The sequence below is a fragment of the Pinus tabuliformis genome, chromosome 7 (assembly GCF_031772625.1).
Source record: "Pinus tabuliformis cultivar Carrire ecotype Pingquan chromosome 7, CPIR1, whole genome shotgun sequence".
Lineage (NCBI taxonomy): Eukaryota > Viridiplantae > Streptophyta > Pinopsida > Pinales > Pinaceae > Pinus > Pinus tabuliformis.
In genome coordinates this window covers 386,651,137-386,667,164 of record NC_142293.1, presented here as the reverse complement: position 1 = coordinate 386,667,164, position 16,028 = coordinate 386,651,137, and the positions used below count along the sequence as shown (strand labels likewise).

The window sequence follows — 16,028 nt, the reverse complement described above, 5'->3', positions numbered from 1 at the left end:
TGAAACTGGTGTAGGAAGTTTGTTTAGAATGGAAATGCATATTACAAATCTAAACTATTTTGAAAAGAAAAGATTTAGATCTATTTTATGAAAGCATAAAAATGTTTGATCAATGGAATTAGTTTACTTTAGAATATAGAGAAAAGTATCTTGTTCAAAAGTCTTGGTTCTCCTTCTACAATCTTTCTATAATAACATTGCCAAACATCTAAGAAAGCGGGAAAGAAATCAGGAAAGAAAAAGTATAAATGAAAGCAAGTGAATATTGTTATTAGTTCAGTTCTTAGCTCATGGAGAAGAGTCTCCTAACTTAGGATATCCTGGTTGTCCTTCTCACATAAAAACTAGCTACTGAAAGGAAATCAATCTTCACATAAATTTATTCTAGGAAAGCATAGAAGAAAGTAAATCTTGTTTCAGTTCAACCTAGCTCATGGAGAAGAGGCTCCTAACTTAGGAGGTCCTGGTTGTCCTTATTACATAAAAATTAGCTACAAAAAGGAGATCAATCTTGACACAACAAAACATGGCCATAACATGAATTCATACTAAAATTACCTACAAGTATTTACAACAAAGAAATAAGATGAACATCCAGAACTAAAACTAGTATATTCGCAACTATAAACATTACTCTACAACAAATTGTACTTATCTTGGCATGGGGATCCTTCCATTCCTCAATGAGCACACATGAACAACTATCACACCTTAAGAATCAAAAAACACTCATAACTCATAATTTTGGAGAAAATGATATTATTCATGCTGAATGAACAATCATAAATTTGATGCTAATGAATAATGATAACTGTTCACCTTCCTTTGAATGATGCTTCTCTTATTTATACATGAATTAGGGATATCTACTCAATAAATGTAGATCCCTTAAATATCTACTAGATCCATACTTGTCTCAACTTATCCCTAAATACTAAATACAAATCCCATGACACATCAAGATCTCCATGATCTTTCTACTTGGAATATGTTCCACCTCTTGAGTTGAAATTCGAATTTAATCTTGGGAGGCCACATAAGAGTGCCTTGGAAGCTTCCAAATGATCAGCACATGTCATCAAACTCAAGCCACTTTTAGGTATAAGGAAATACATGTTATTTCTCTACTTTTAATCATAAATTCACTCTAAATACATGAAATTAATAACTTTGGAAAATGTAAATGTGAATTCATGTAGTAATGATAATGTAGGGCTATGTAATGATAATGTGATGGAATGAGGTGACAAAATGAGGATAAAGGTGAAAAATAGTGAAAGTGAATGTAATTTTTGCGACCGAACATACCCCCAACTTAAGTTATTGTCTATCCTCATGCAATCTATTGCATTGATTCACTTAATCATGATTTAATCTTTTTGCATTGTCTTGCTTTTATATGAACTTTGGCTGATATCGATTTTTTTAACTTCACATATTTTTCTTTTTGACAATTTTGTTCTTTTTGCAAAGTGTTCTTTCTTAAAAACATTCGATTGCAACATATTATTTTGGTTGGTTCTTGTGTGACAACCAAAATTTGATTAGTATTGGTTCTTGTGTAGCAATACTTTTGTTGTTGTTTTCTTTGTGTTGCATCAAAATTCTTTGAAAATATTTAATCAACCATTCATTCTTCGATCATTATTTTCAAAACATGTAACGTTTGGATCATAATGCAATGTTGGTTAGGATGACATGTGCATAAAGGACATATATGACATATGAAAGGTGATAATGGAATATGAATGCGATATATATAACGAAATGTGAATATGAGGTATGAACATGAACATGGTGAAGCATTTTCCAAAAATTATAATTTCAGTTTTAAAGGAATTATATGATAAAAAGCTAGAAAAGAACATACCTTTACTTACCTAAGTGGACAAATTGTGTATATGTAGAAAAATGTAGCTCCTGCTGCTGAACATGGAATGAAGAATACAAGAATGTGATATGTGTCTTGGTTGCATACATGATGGATGAAGTCATGAATGTGGATCCTTTATTACTGCTTCTGAATCTATTCCAAAGTATAAAATACTATTGAATCTGCTACTGAATGATGCAAGAGCATCCAACTCAGAAATATCATTGTATTTTAGTAGACATAGGGGGTCTTGTGTGTTCAAGGAAGTTGGATTCCTATGTATCAAATTAATGTAATTATTAATGTTTTGAGTGATTTGGAATAGGAATTAATTAAATATTGGGAGGATTTTGTAAATGTTCTCGAATGTTGGAGAACATGAGAGATTTAGGCTAGTTAAGATTCCATAAGGATTGAGAGATTTGGAAATCAATTGTAAATCTTAGATTAGGAATTGGTTTCATGGTTTGTGGAACTAGAGAGGATCCTTAAGGATTAGTTGAGTCAAAAGTGGAATTAGAGGATATTCAGGATTTAGTTGAAAATATTAAGGATCTGAACTGAAATGGGTTACAGAACCTTTTGTATAAATGTAAGCCTAAAAGACATAGAGTTAGTGAGTTAGAGTGAGAATGAAAGTTCAGAGATTAGATAGGGTTTGATTGTAAGCCTACGGGTAGGAAAGGAAAAAGGCCACTGATTAGAAAATCAGACCAGAGAGAGAGATTCATTATGTAAATAATTGTTTGTAAAGACAGAGAATTCGATTATTGAGTTTTGTGGTGTGTATTAACTAATGGAATTATAAATTGTGTGTGAATTAGAGTAATTTTGCATAGTATATGTATGTAGGTGGAATTAAAGAAGAACACAGAGGTGCAGAATGAAGGATATTGGTCTGATCATTTGAATCTGATTGAAGGATCAAAGTTGAAGTTCAGATGTGATAGCTTTTAATATACAGAGAAAAAAGCTTAGAAAGGAGTCAAGCAGAAGAACAATCAAGGATCGAAATCAGTGAAAGGAATAAGAAATCCTTGCTTCAACCTGGTTCTGTGGTTGAAGTGTTTGATGCCATGTATGGATTGGTTGAGCCCAGATCAAAGTCATTGAATTGTCAAGTCGCACACAGAAGATCAACGACATAGAAAGAATTAAACAACAAAGAACGGGAACCATCGTATTGGCTAGATCAATGGATAATATCGATGGAAGAGGAATGGCGAAGATTAAAACCACATGTTAGCAGAAGAATGGAGTGGTCTTCACAAGTGGTCAGTGGTATCTCACGCGCCATAAAAGCTATAAATGGTATTCTACGATTTCACGTGATTAACCTGAGGGGTTGACACGTAACATGAGAAAACCACTTTTCTCGCGCACTCTCAATCTAATATCGGTTGTGCATGTAATCGCGTGATATGGCGTGATCACCGTTGGATTGAGGTAGGAGAAATAAACGGTGGAGACTAGGCAGGCAAGTTGGCGTGAGTTATTGCGTGATAGCCGTCAGATTGAGGAATGAGATCGATGACAAAGATTTAATGTGTTAAGGAGAGCATCAATATATGTGCAAAGGTTTTTGGAATGAAGGAAAGGTAAGGTTTAAGTGTGCTTTATGACATATTTCTATTGTATGGGAATTATAATAGAAATAAGTTGGATTAATGTATTATGGTTTAAGTTGAATTTTAAGCAAAATCTAAAATCCGTGGTATGGTTAATATGTGTGGGCAATAATAATTAACCAAAGATTATGAAGGATTTATAAGGTTCCACTCAAAGGTTTATAAAGGTCAAGACTTTGGATAGTTAAATCAAATGTTTCCACATAGAGTTTATTAAAGGAGCATTAAACCTTGACTTGTGAAGGTCTCACTAAGTATGGAATTATAAAATTCCTGAGACATAGTGTGACATGCAATTTTATTTGCATAATGTGGGTAGATGCGGCTTTTGCTGCGTCATTTTTGGTATTATCATTGAACAAGGAAATTCTGCGTGTAAGAATTCTTTGAGAAAATTTAGAACAGTGTTATGTTTTGAAGGTATGTATACAGGCAAGAGGAGATCAGATTTTAAATCTAACAAATAGTAGGCACACACAGATAAGGTGTAGCAAAATTTACATATGCAAAGAAACAGAGAACAATCCATTCAAAGTGCAGGTGAATGGTAGAACAAGATCATGTGGAGATCTTGAAGGTGAGATGATATGTTTTTCTTTTAATTTGGTTTGAAGATTGTGATTGTAGACTTCAGGTTGTAGACAAAATAAGGTATCTCAGCAAAAGAAAAGAAGCAGTAATGAAGAAAGCTGGTAAGAATTTCTGAGTGAAATAAGAGGTGGCCAGAACCTAGTATTTCATTTATGATTTAAATACAAGAGGACAGTTGTTTTCTTAAAAGGTGTAATCAAGTTGAAGCCTAGAAGGAGTAGAGAGAAGTGCTCAAATAGGTTTGAGAGAATAAAAAACCAAGTTCTTGCCAAAAAACCAAGTACAAAGGAAACCTTGGTGAGGTAAGTGACAGAAAGGAGGACTTGCTGTTGCAGTGGCTTTAATATTGTTCATAGTAAGTGAGAGAGGAACTCATGAAGATAGAGAAGGAGATGACTACTGAAAGTCATAACAGAGATAAGAGAGGTTCTAAGAAAGACCATAGTAGAAGAAAGGTGAAGAAAGAGGATGCCAAGGTAAATGGCAAGAGAATGAGTCAAGACGGAATTGACAGAGGAAAAGCTGATATAAATTTCCATCTTGAGTTATTGATGGAGATTTTTTAGATGAATATGGATGACCAGAAGCATGGTTATGTCATAAGGAAGAAAGTAAAGTTGTCGAGGCTATAAGAGAAGAGAAGTGAGCGGGTGAATATGCAGTTAGCAAAAGAGCTAATGAAGCTTGAACAGGTAATGAATTTTCAATTGATGTCTAAAGAACTCAGAGAAGCTGAGTTGAGAATGGAAGTTTCCATTTGTGGAGTAGAACAAGGTGAAGTTCTGGGTGAAGATGAAGACTAGAGATCTGTGAAAGATCTTATGAACCATTGTGCGAATTCAAGAAAACAAGAAGTTTACTTTGCTGAAGAAGGAATTATTGATGATTTTTTGAACTGTTGGACAAATTCAAATCAACAGGAGGATATGAAACCTTGTATATTTGAATCTAATAATTTTGATGTGATTACAAGTTTTGCAAAATATGGGAAATATTTTGAGCCTGTCAAAAGTATGGAAGAGTATCTTTCAGAAGATAAATACTTTGAAATAAAGAAGGATGGAGAATGTCTCTTGAATGAGAAAAGTAATGAACTATTACAGCAGAAAGAATTTAGTAAACCATTGATATTTGAAGTTGTTACAACACAGGAACAATTTCTTGTGAAAGAAGGAGATGAGATTCAGTCTGAAGAACTGATATGTGAAGCAACAGTTGAGACTGTTGAATCTTGTAATTCTCAAACCAATGGATTGTGTAAAAATGCAGGAATTATAAGTGATGATGAAGTACTTCTGAAGTGTCAAAGAGAAATTGAAGTGCTGGAATATTTGCTGGAAAAATCAGAGTATGGCAGCGTGATTGTAGAAGAAGGAGTTCACTACAGTGGACAACAGCAGAAAGACATCATTGAAGTAGATGGTGTGGAAGAGAGACTTGCTGATAGTTTCAAGAGTCCTTTGGAGAGTTCTTTAGAGAGGTTGATTTAGCATAATGATGTTCTGATAGAGAAGGAAAATTCAGAGCACCATACTAAAACACTACCAAAGGAAGAGAAGGTAATGAGGCCTTTTATTTTTTCTGATAATTGCTTTATGATTACAGGATTTGATGAAAATGCGACAGACATGTTTCAAGTTGAAGAGTCATTTTTAGTACTGAAGAAGACTAGAAGTTGCCAGGTTAGACATGCTGATGAGGAAAATGAAAATCATGAAGATAACGTGCTTGAAGAAATTAAATTGACTGTCAGAATCAGTCAAGGAAGTGAAGGAAAATTACTATGGGTTGTCAAGGAAGAGGAAGGAAAATATGTTGGAATTGATGAACATCATAGTGATGTATTTGATAGGAATCAAGTACAAGGGGACTTCGAGGACCATTTATTTTTTGAAAGTAAATTTATTGATATTGAACAGAGGATGTTTGGAAAGTCCCAAGAGGGTAAGGTTAAAAGGGTGGTAGTAAGAATCTGACAACTTCAAAGAGAAGATAATGAATAACAACTTGAAGATGAGTGGATAGAGTACAACAACAAATGGCAGAGTATGTACCATCCCAAGGATGTGCTGGAGATAGAGATTGAAGAATTATGGAAATTAATGATGTAGCGGTCTAGATGGAGCAGATTGACAGTAACATGAATAATGATCAATCGGAATTTGAACATGATTGAGAAGGAGAGGAAGATGAAATAGAAGACAAGAAACATACAATAGCAACAAAGGAATAGAGCATTCAGACAACTACAAATTAAAGTTTGGGACCCTGGAGGTTTTCTATCAACATATGAGAACACATGATCTAGAGATCATGAATGTTTTCAACCTTGGGAGTCTGATGCAAGAGCATTCGGCTTAGAAATATCATTGTATTTTAGTAGACATAGGGGGTCTTGTGTTTTCAAGGAATTTGGATTCCTATGTATCAAATTAATGTAATTATTAATGTTTTGAGTGATTTTGAATAGGAATTAATTAAATATTGGGAGGATTTTGTAAATTTTCTCGAATGTTGGAGAACATGAGAGATTTAGGCTAGTTAAGATTCCATAAGGATTGAGATATTTGGAAATCAATTGTAAATCTTAGATTAGGAATTGGTTTCATGGTTTGTGGAACTAGAGAGGATCCTTAGGGATTAGTTGAGTCAAAAGTGGACTTAGAGGATATTCAGGATTTAGTTCAAAAGATTAAGGATTTGAACCGAAATGGGTTACAGAACCTTTTGTATAAATGTACGCCTAAAAGGCGTAGAGTTAGTGAGTTAGTGAGTTAAAGTGAGAATCAAAGTTCATAAATTAGATAGGGTTTGACTGTAAGCCTACGGGAAGGAAAGGAAAAAGGCCACTGATTAGAAAATCATGCCAAGAAGAGAGATTCATTATGTAAATAATTGTTTATAAAGACAAAGAATTTGATTCTTGAGTTGTGTGGTGTGTATTGATTAATAGAATTATAAATTGTGTGTGAATTAGAGTAATTTTGCATAGTATATTTATGCAGGTGGAATTAAAGTAGAACGCAGAGGTGGACAATGAAGGATAGTGGTCTGATCGTTTGAATTTGATTGAAGTATCAAAGTTGAAGTTCATATGTGATAACGTTTAAATAATATGAAGAACAAAGCTCAGGAAGGAGTCTAGCGGAAGAACAATCAAAGATTGAAATCAGTGAAAGGAATAAGAAATCCTTGCTTCAACTTGGTTCTGTGGTTGGAGTCTTTGATGCAATGTATGAATTGGTCAAGCCTAGAGCAAAGTCATCGAACATTCAAGTCGCACACGAAGATCAACAACGTAGAAATAATTAAACAACGAAGAATGGGAACTATCAGATCTGCCAGATCAACAGATAATTTCGAGGACAAAGGAATGGCAGAGATTAAAACCACGTGTTAGTAGAAGAATGGAGAGGTCTTCGCAAGTGGTTAGTGGTATCTCGCGCGCCCTAAAAGCTGTAAATGGTATTCTACGATTTCATACGATTAACCTGAGGGGTTGACACGTAGCATGAGAAAACCACTTTTCTCGCGCTCTCTCGATTTAATATCGGTCGTGCATGTAATCGCACGATATGGCACGATCACCGTTGGATTGAGGTAGGAGAAATAAATGGTGGAGATTGGCCAAGCTAGTTGGTGTGAGTTATTGTGTGATAACCGTCGGATTGAGGAATGAGATCAATGGCGAAGATTTAATGCACTAAGGAGAGCATCGATATATGTGCAAAGGTTTTTGGAATGGAGGAAAGGTAAGGTTTAAGTGTCGTTTATTAAATATTTCTATTATATAGGAATTATAATAGAAATAAGCGGGGTTAATGTATTGTGGTTTAAGTTGAGTTTTAACCAAAGTCTAAAATCCATGGTATGGTTAACATGTGCGGGTAATAAAAATTAACCAAAGATTATGAAGGATTTATAAGATTCCTCTGAAAGGTTTATAAAGGTCCAGACTTTGGATAGTTAAATCAAACATTTCCACATAGTGTTTATTGAAGGAGCATTAAACCTTGACTTGTGAAGGTTTCACTAAGTATGGAATTATAAAATTCCTGAGACATAGTGTGACATGCAATTTTATTTGCATAATGTGGGTAGATGCGCCTTTTGCTACGTCACTGAATCATATAGTCTTCATGTCATCCCATATCGTGGCACAATTCTTTCCATGTGAATAAATGTGTCAATGTCGAACATGGAAAGAAGTCATTGGGTTACCAACCATTGATGAATGTCTTTAACCAATGCGAGGCAAACTCACCATTAATGTCAATGAGTTCCAAGGTACCCAAGTACATCTTGCGAAGTGCGAATAGATGACTTGATGTCGAACCACTAGCAAGATCCAATGAACAAGGGACATTAATGTATTCCCATTGTTCGTTGGTGAGAAGACTTTTCATTAAGGCATTCAAGCCTCAAGGTACTGATAATGACTCTAGTCTTTATCCCAGATAAGGTGTTGAGGTCGATGGGTCAAGACTTGCTGAAAGGTGCTCCTTAAGGAATCCCACATCAGTTAACACGAGTTTGTATAAAATTATTGGTAGGAATATAGATAAAAGATGTAACGGTCAAACAATTTTTATGGCAAGGAAAACAAGGCAATGTAGACCGATGGATTGTTTATTTGTGAGGCAAAAAGATGAACTAAAAAGTATGCAAAAATGGATGCGACTCATAAAAGTAGATGTGTATTAAGTCATGATGGATAAAGAAATGAATCAGTGGACTCCAAAATAGATGTTTGATGAGGCTTTGAAGGAGAAGTGTGTGTAAACATATCATGAAACAAAAGGTTTTTGTGTAGCGGAAAATGTCATGACGTATGGAATTAACTCCTTCAAGCTTTCAATGATGAATGTGATTTCTGGAGATCACATCTGTATGAACTTGGATTGTCTGCACACTTCCAAAAGCTCAGTATAAATCTTGCATGAAAACTATGAGAGTTTTTTGAAAGATATAAAATGCAAGAATGAGTATGAATGGTTAGCAGCCAAATTAAAATGAAAAAAAAATTTATCTGTTGCCTTTGCGCACAAGTTCCTTTGAAGTAACTCCAAGAAATCAAGTTAGTATAAATTGTTTTCAAGAGTTATATAATGTCCATTTGCAAAAATTTTAATTTTTTTTATTTGTTTTTTTCTAATTGTTTTGTTGTTTTTTTTTTATTTGTTTTTAATTATTTTGATTTTTGTTTTTTATTTGTTTTGATTTTTATTTTTTTTAATTGTTTTGATTTTTATTTTTATTTTTTTAAATTTTTTTTAAACTAAAAAAGAATAAAATTTATTTTGTATCCACAAAAAAAGACGATTTTATTTTTCCCACTGATCAATGAATACAGACTTAACATGTGCCATTTGTTCCTCATCCCGTTTTTTAATACGGTTGTAAATTTAGATGTGAAGTGAATAAGTCTTTCTTATGTAGTTATATTCCATGACTCTCATCTCAGTGATTACTTTCAATAATGCTTGAATAAGGATTGAATTTTGGGGCATCAGCTGTAACACAATTCTACAAAAGGATTTTCGTTATACTTATAAGTTTCTTCCCAAAGAGTCATATCTATGACACTTACAACACTATGTTGATCCTTATGCGACGTGTAGATGTCGTCAGCCTTGGGAAATGCAGGATTTTTGCCTCAAAGTATTTCATCTGCTATCAGTTTTTCTCTCATTAAAAATCTAGGATCTACTCTATCGAGGTGAGATGAAGCAGTCATGTTGACACTGATAAAGCAATTCGAGATGAAAATATTATGTTTTATTTTTCATTTAGCTATTTATTTCCGGTGGTGCCCATTGGCAACTAAAATATAAAAGAAAGATAAATTCTAGCAAAAATACTTTCTTTGTGTAGAAATATTAATGAGTAGCACAAAATAGAATTCCAGTGGAATGCCCAAGTCAATACAAAAAGATACGTTGAGTGCAATAGCAAAAGGAAGGAGAAAAATAAAGAAATAATATTTATACATTCAGGATGGAAGGAGTTAGTATCTTACCTGGTGTATCCACCAATACATATATGTTGAAAACTTGCAACCTTTTCAGGAATCAAATTTCTCGATGTCATGTAGCATCCAATTAAGCCCTTTGTCGATATATGCGACATAACTGTAGCCTGCGCAATGAGAGTGACCGAAGCCAGACCACCATGCATCTTATGGATCTTCAGAACACATTGACAGAACTTTTCAGCCTTTGAAAACTGCTCCAAACTGCAATGAATTGTTGCCAGTTTATGAAAACTCATCACGAACTCAATGTTGGGCTTCCCATCAAAGCATCTGTCGAAGGATTCAACAACCCTTGAAGAAAATTCTAGAGCCTTATAAGGATTGTCACGAGATATAATCTGACCTCTTGCCACCTTAAGGAGGAAAGGACCCTGATCTAGATTATCAAGAGTTGTATCAGACCCGTAGTTTGATGATCCATGTGGGATAACACCTGCATGCTTGCTGGGTAAATTTCTGCTTCTCAAAGGCATTTGTTTTTGCTTATGGGAGATCTCCTTATGCCGAATATTTTGCAATGTTTCATCCATCTTGGATCTCAACACCGATTTTTAATTCAATGATCCATGTTCATTCAATCTCTGATGAATTATTCTTAGAAGATTGGATAATTCTGAAGACTGCCAACATGGGTTTTTCTTCATGGACAAGTAGAGATATTGTGTTGCAATTATTTTGGGTGGTGAATATATCTCATCCAATTGCTGGATTTTTCTTTCAATTCACTCTTCCTCTACATCAATTGCATGCACCAAGCCAATTGTGGATTTTAAAAAAAATATTGATTGCAGTCCTGGATTAGGCTATACAATGATGAGGAATCACACCTGGAGTCCATCTCAAATCTACCTTACTCTCATTATATGGTTGGTGGGAGAAGCATGAATAGTGAAGTTTGTATCACGCAAAAGAAAAAGAAAAGTAATTATATCACAAGGAAACAAAGGTAAGATATACATATATATACACAAAAAATATCTCATTTGTGTAATGTATCTAGTCTAGACAATAGTGACGGGCGCATCCATGGATCAGTTCTTTAGGCACATGAATCTCCGCTTTGTCTATAAATCCCAAAAGGAACACTAGTGACAGTTGTTCCAATCCTCCATACATTACATAGTGTTCTATGGTACGTATTTTCCATTACTCCAGACCTGTAAACAGTCGCCGATGTTAACAACAAACTATCTAGGCAAGGGCTTCGTATTAATCCACTCTCCTTCCTTTGTTCGGATCTGAAGGCCACCCACGTTGTCTTGGTATAGAATAGTAAGGCACCCGATGTCTGTATGAGCTTTCGAGTATAACTGCTGTTGATTATCAGGATCATTTTTGTTGTGATAGAAATTCATGCGGAGCCAGCCTTGAGATTTCTAAAAGAGGGGTGATGAATAGTGCTCAGTCACGTCAAGACCCAGACTACAAAGAATTACTTTTAGGATCCCATGTGACACCTCCCTCATCTCCGAGTTGTACTCCTGCAACCTCTCGCGGAATTTGTGGTTTTCTTGGGGCCAAAACTTGGAAAAGATGTCATCTATTGAAATTTCGTTAGGAAAGATCATGGCCTCAGGTATCAATTCTTTACCCTCAAAACCCATCTTGGGTACTACATAACCTGTATTGAAAATGGGGGAATGACTCTCTCTTTTATATCACTGGGCAGCATAAACATGTCTTGGGCCATGGAGTCCACTGTTTGAACTAAGATATGTTTAACAGTGTAGCAAACATAGCCATTGGGAAGCTCCAAACATTCTTCCACCATCGATTCAAACCTTCTTATTCCTTGCTTATCATCGTTCTCTCCACACTGACTTCTTCCCCGAATTCATTCACGTTCGAATGCATTGTACAGGATTCCACAAAATATCCACTAAATCATGTTGACTATAGACATGTTGTCTCTTTGAGGGGCTATCCACTACTTTAGCCTCGCCAACCCTCCTACATTTTTCCAGATTTGGTAGGATTATATCCGATCATCCATGTGCACAGATTTTGTTCCAAATTTGTTGCAATCATCTGTAGATTTTTTGATCATTTCCGCCAAGTTATGTTGCCTCTACAAAAAAAAAACAACTGCACCATTAATTATACAAGCTAAATGCTCTAGAAGATCTCCATCACCTATGCCCAACGCGGCTATATTTCTTTCGGCGCAACGTGGAGAAGATTGATGAAACGTTGCAGCGATCATGGGAGGAGCTCGATACACATTCATGGCCTCCAAACATGTAGTGATAGGGTTGACTAAGAATGGAGCAGCCGAGCTTGGGAAATTCAGGATCAGAGTCAATGTTGTCTCTCCTTATGCCTTGGCCACGACTCTCACAGTCCAAAACTTCAAACAAGGGGATTCCATGTCAGAAGATGATATGGCCATAGTAGAGGCCTTCTATAATATTTTTTCCACCACTTAAACCAGAGGATGTTGCAGAGGTTATTGCAGATTCTCGGTTACTAATCACTCCTGGAGGTTATGCTGATGATGGTTGTTTATGCGAATTTTGGTCACCGATGAGATATTAGCATGAAGATGGTGGTAATTCCTATGATCTCTATAGTAGTACAAGTTGAGGAATAATGGTAACTGGAGAGTACCGAGATACTGAGAGAGAGTGGCCAGATGGTGCCAACTTCAGCGTCATTAAAATATTGCTTGGTATTGTTTCTTACACCAATTCGTTGGGTTCATATGAGTTGGTGGATAGGGCAGTTGTCTCAGTAATGTAACCCTTCATAGACATCAGTGCAAGAAAATTAAATATGACATCTGGCTCGATACTCCATTAGCCAACACATAGGTTTCAGTTGCCACTGTTTTAGGTGGGGCAGTATGGATGGACCGTATGTACATTTGTTTTCATTTGTTATGTGAAAAAGGTAAGGGAGATCGAGATCATTTTTTGGACGAAGTGTAAAGTGTAGAGAGTACAAAAGTATTTTGATGAGGGTGGCCTGCAACAGCTAGTTTGAATAAATTAATGGAGTAGCCATCCAATAGCTTTGTAAAATTGATTTTTTTTTTTTAACTAAAATTTAAAAAAAATAAAATATTTTATTTTGTAGGGTATAAAAAATACAACAAATTAATTCTTATTTTTAATTATTTTTTAGTTTTATGTTGTTTTTTGGTTTTTGCTCTTTTTTTTTTTTCTTTTTTTTCTTTTTTTTAAGAAATTAATTAATTAATTTTTTTATATTGTTATTAAGAACTAAAAATAAAAAAAAAAAAATGAAATTTATTTTGTATTGTAAAATTTAAAAAACAATTAAACTTTATTCCTAATTTTTTTAATTTTTATGTTGTTTTAGAAAAAAAATTCTTTTAAAAGGAATTTTATTCTAATTTTTTAAATTTTTTATATTGTTTTAAAATCATTTTTTTTTTTAATTTAAATTTTATTCTAACCCTAAAACAATCTAGAATTTTTTATTGATTTAGGATGAATTGTTTTTAGCAAATGGAGACAAGAATATTGAAAACCCTAAAAACATGTGTGGACATCCTACTTTATGATCCTCGAGATCGTGAAAAAATGCACGAGGAGAGCATACTTATTCGAGATTGAAAATAGCATCCTACCTACTCTATGCTAATTGAAAATTACAAACCATTATATGTAATTAAATTTCCAGTGTAACCATTCACGCAATAGTAATAAAAATATATTCATTTTCAATTTTGCAATTTTAAAATGAAAATATACAAGGATGATTGAATCTAGTTTTTGTGAGTGTGATTTAATGAAATAAGAAAAAAAATGAAATTGATATAACCTCATATTTGCTTGAAACCATCGAAACCATCTTTCGATAAGGCTTTCATAACCATGATTTCCACTACGATTCAGATCATGCTACAACTTCTCTTTGTCCTCCTTAATATCCTGTTCGAATAGTTGTTCATCATAAAATGTATATGATTCTTCAAATGTTAATTCATTGTTTTCTTTTGGAGGAGTAATTAAGATTTTGGTTGTTGTTCAGATCTCTTCTTTGCAAGAAGAGGAGATCCTGACTCTTGCTAGGATCTGAGTGAGTTGTTCCAAACTTATACTCATCGTTCTTCCATATATACATATGGATTTTCTATTGTGTTTTTTTATTTTTAGTGAATGGGGGTTTTCGATTCGTGTTCTATTTCTATGTTTTCTATATGAGAATGGAAAATAAACTTTAAAAAAAATGCCTAAATGAAATTAACCCTAAATGAAAATGACCCTAAATGAAAAATTATTCCTAAACAATCCTTCTAATCAGATTACATCTAATTTTTCTTCCCCGGCAACAGCACCAAAATGTAGGGCGATTTAATTTTATACTAAATGCCTATCATTTAATTTGTCAACCCAGGGATTTTGTAAACTAAGAAGAAAACCAAAATATATGGGACCTCAGATGAAATTGGCGTAGGAAGTTTGTTTAGAATGGAAATGCATATTACATATCTAAACTATTTTGAAAAGAAAATATTTAGATCTATTTTATGAAAGTATAAAAATGTTTGATCAATGGAACTAGTTTACTTTATAAGATAGAGAAGAGTCTCTTGTTCAAAAGTCATGGTTCTCCTTCTACAATCTTTCTATAATAACATTGCCAAACATCTAAGAAATAAGGAAAGAAAGCATATAAATGAAAGCAAGTAAATATTGTTTTCAATTCCGTTCTTACAGGATGGAGAAGAGTCTCCTAACTTGGGAGATCCTGGTTTTCCTTCTCACACAAAAACTAGATACTAAAAGGAAATAAATCTTCACATAAATTTCATCTAGGAAAGCATATAAGAAAGTAAACCTTGTTTCAGTTCATTCTATCTCATGGAGAAGAGGCTCCTATCTTAGGAGGTCTTGGTTGTCCTTCTCACATAAAAACTAGCTACTGAAAGGAGATCAATCTTCACACAACAAAACATGGTCATAACATGAATTCACATTGAAATTATCTATAGTTATTTACAACAAAGAAATAAGATGAACATCTAGAATTAAAACTAGTATATTCACAACTATGAACATTACTCTACAACAAAGTGTACTTATCTTGGTATGGGGATCCTTCCATTCCTCAATGAGCACATGTGATCACACTTTAAGAATCAAACAACACTCATAACTCGCAATTTTGTAGAAAATGATATTATTCATGCCGAATGAACAATCATAAATTTGATGCTAATGAAAAACTAATAATTGTTCACCTTCCTTTGAATGATGCTTCTCTTATTTATACATGAATTAGGGATATCTACTCAATAAATGTAGATCACTTAAATAGATACTAGATCCATGCTTGTCTCAACTTATCCCTAAATACTAGATTCAAATCCCATGATCACATCAAGATCTCCATGATCTTTCTCCTTGGAATATGACCCACCTCTTGAGTTGAAATTCGAATTTGATCTTGGGAGGCCACATAAGGGTTCCTTGGAAGCTTCCAAATGATCTACACATGTCATCAAACTCAATCCACTTTTATGTATAAGCACATACATGTTATTTCTCTAACTTTTAATCATAAATTCACTCTAAATACATGAAATTAATAACTTTGGAAAATGTAAATGTGAACTCATGTAGTAATGATAATGTAGGGTTATGTAATGATAATGTGATGGAATGAGGTGATAAAATGAGGATAAAGGTGAAAAATAGTGAAAGTGAATGTTAATTTTGATAGCCCAACCGTAGCTTCTCCAAGTGGTCATTCACTCTCCTAAGCCAATATTCTTTGTCTTTCTACATTCTATTCTTTTCTTGTCATTGCCCTTGTCTTAGGTCCCCTAGGATGTATTTGAATGTCCTTCTTTTTCATCTGCTCTACATCAATGATTGTTTTCCCTTTATCTTCTGTTGTCAAGACACCTGCTTTGCTTGTTGATGGACGGTCT

At 34.1% G+C, this 16,028-nt stretch overlaps 1 pseudogene; it reads right to left on the bottom strand.

Moving 5' to 3' along the window:
* Positions 1–11,122: 11,122 nt before the first annotated feature.
* LOC149247611 (C4-beta,C20-epoxidase-like) lies at positions 11,123–11,897 on the bottom strand (annotated as a pseudogene).
* Positions 11,898–16,028: the final 4,131 nt, after the last annotated feature.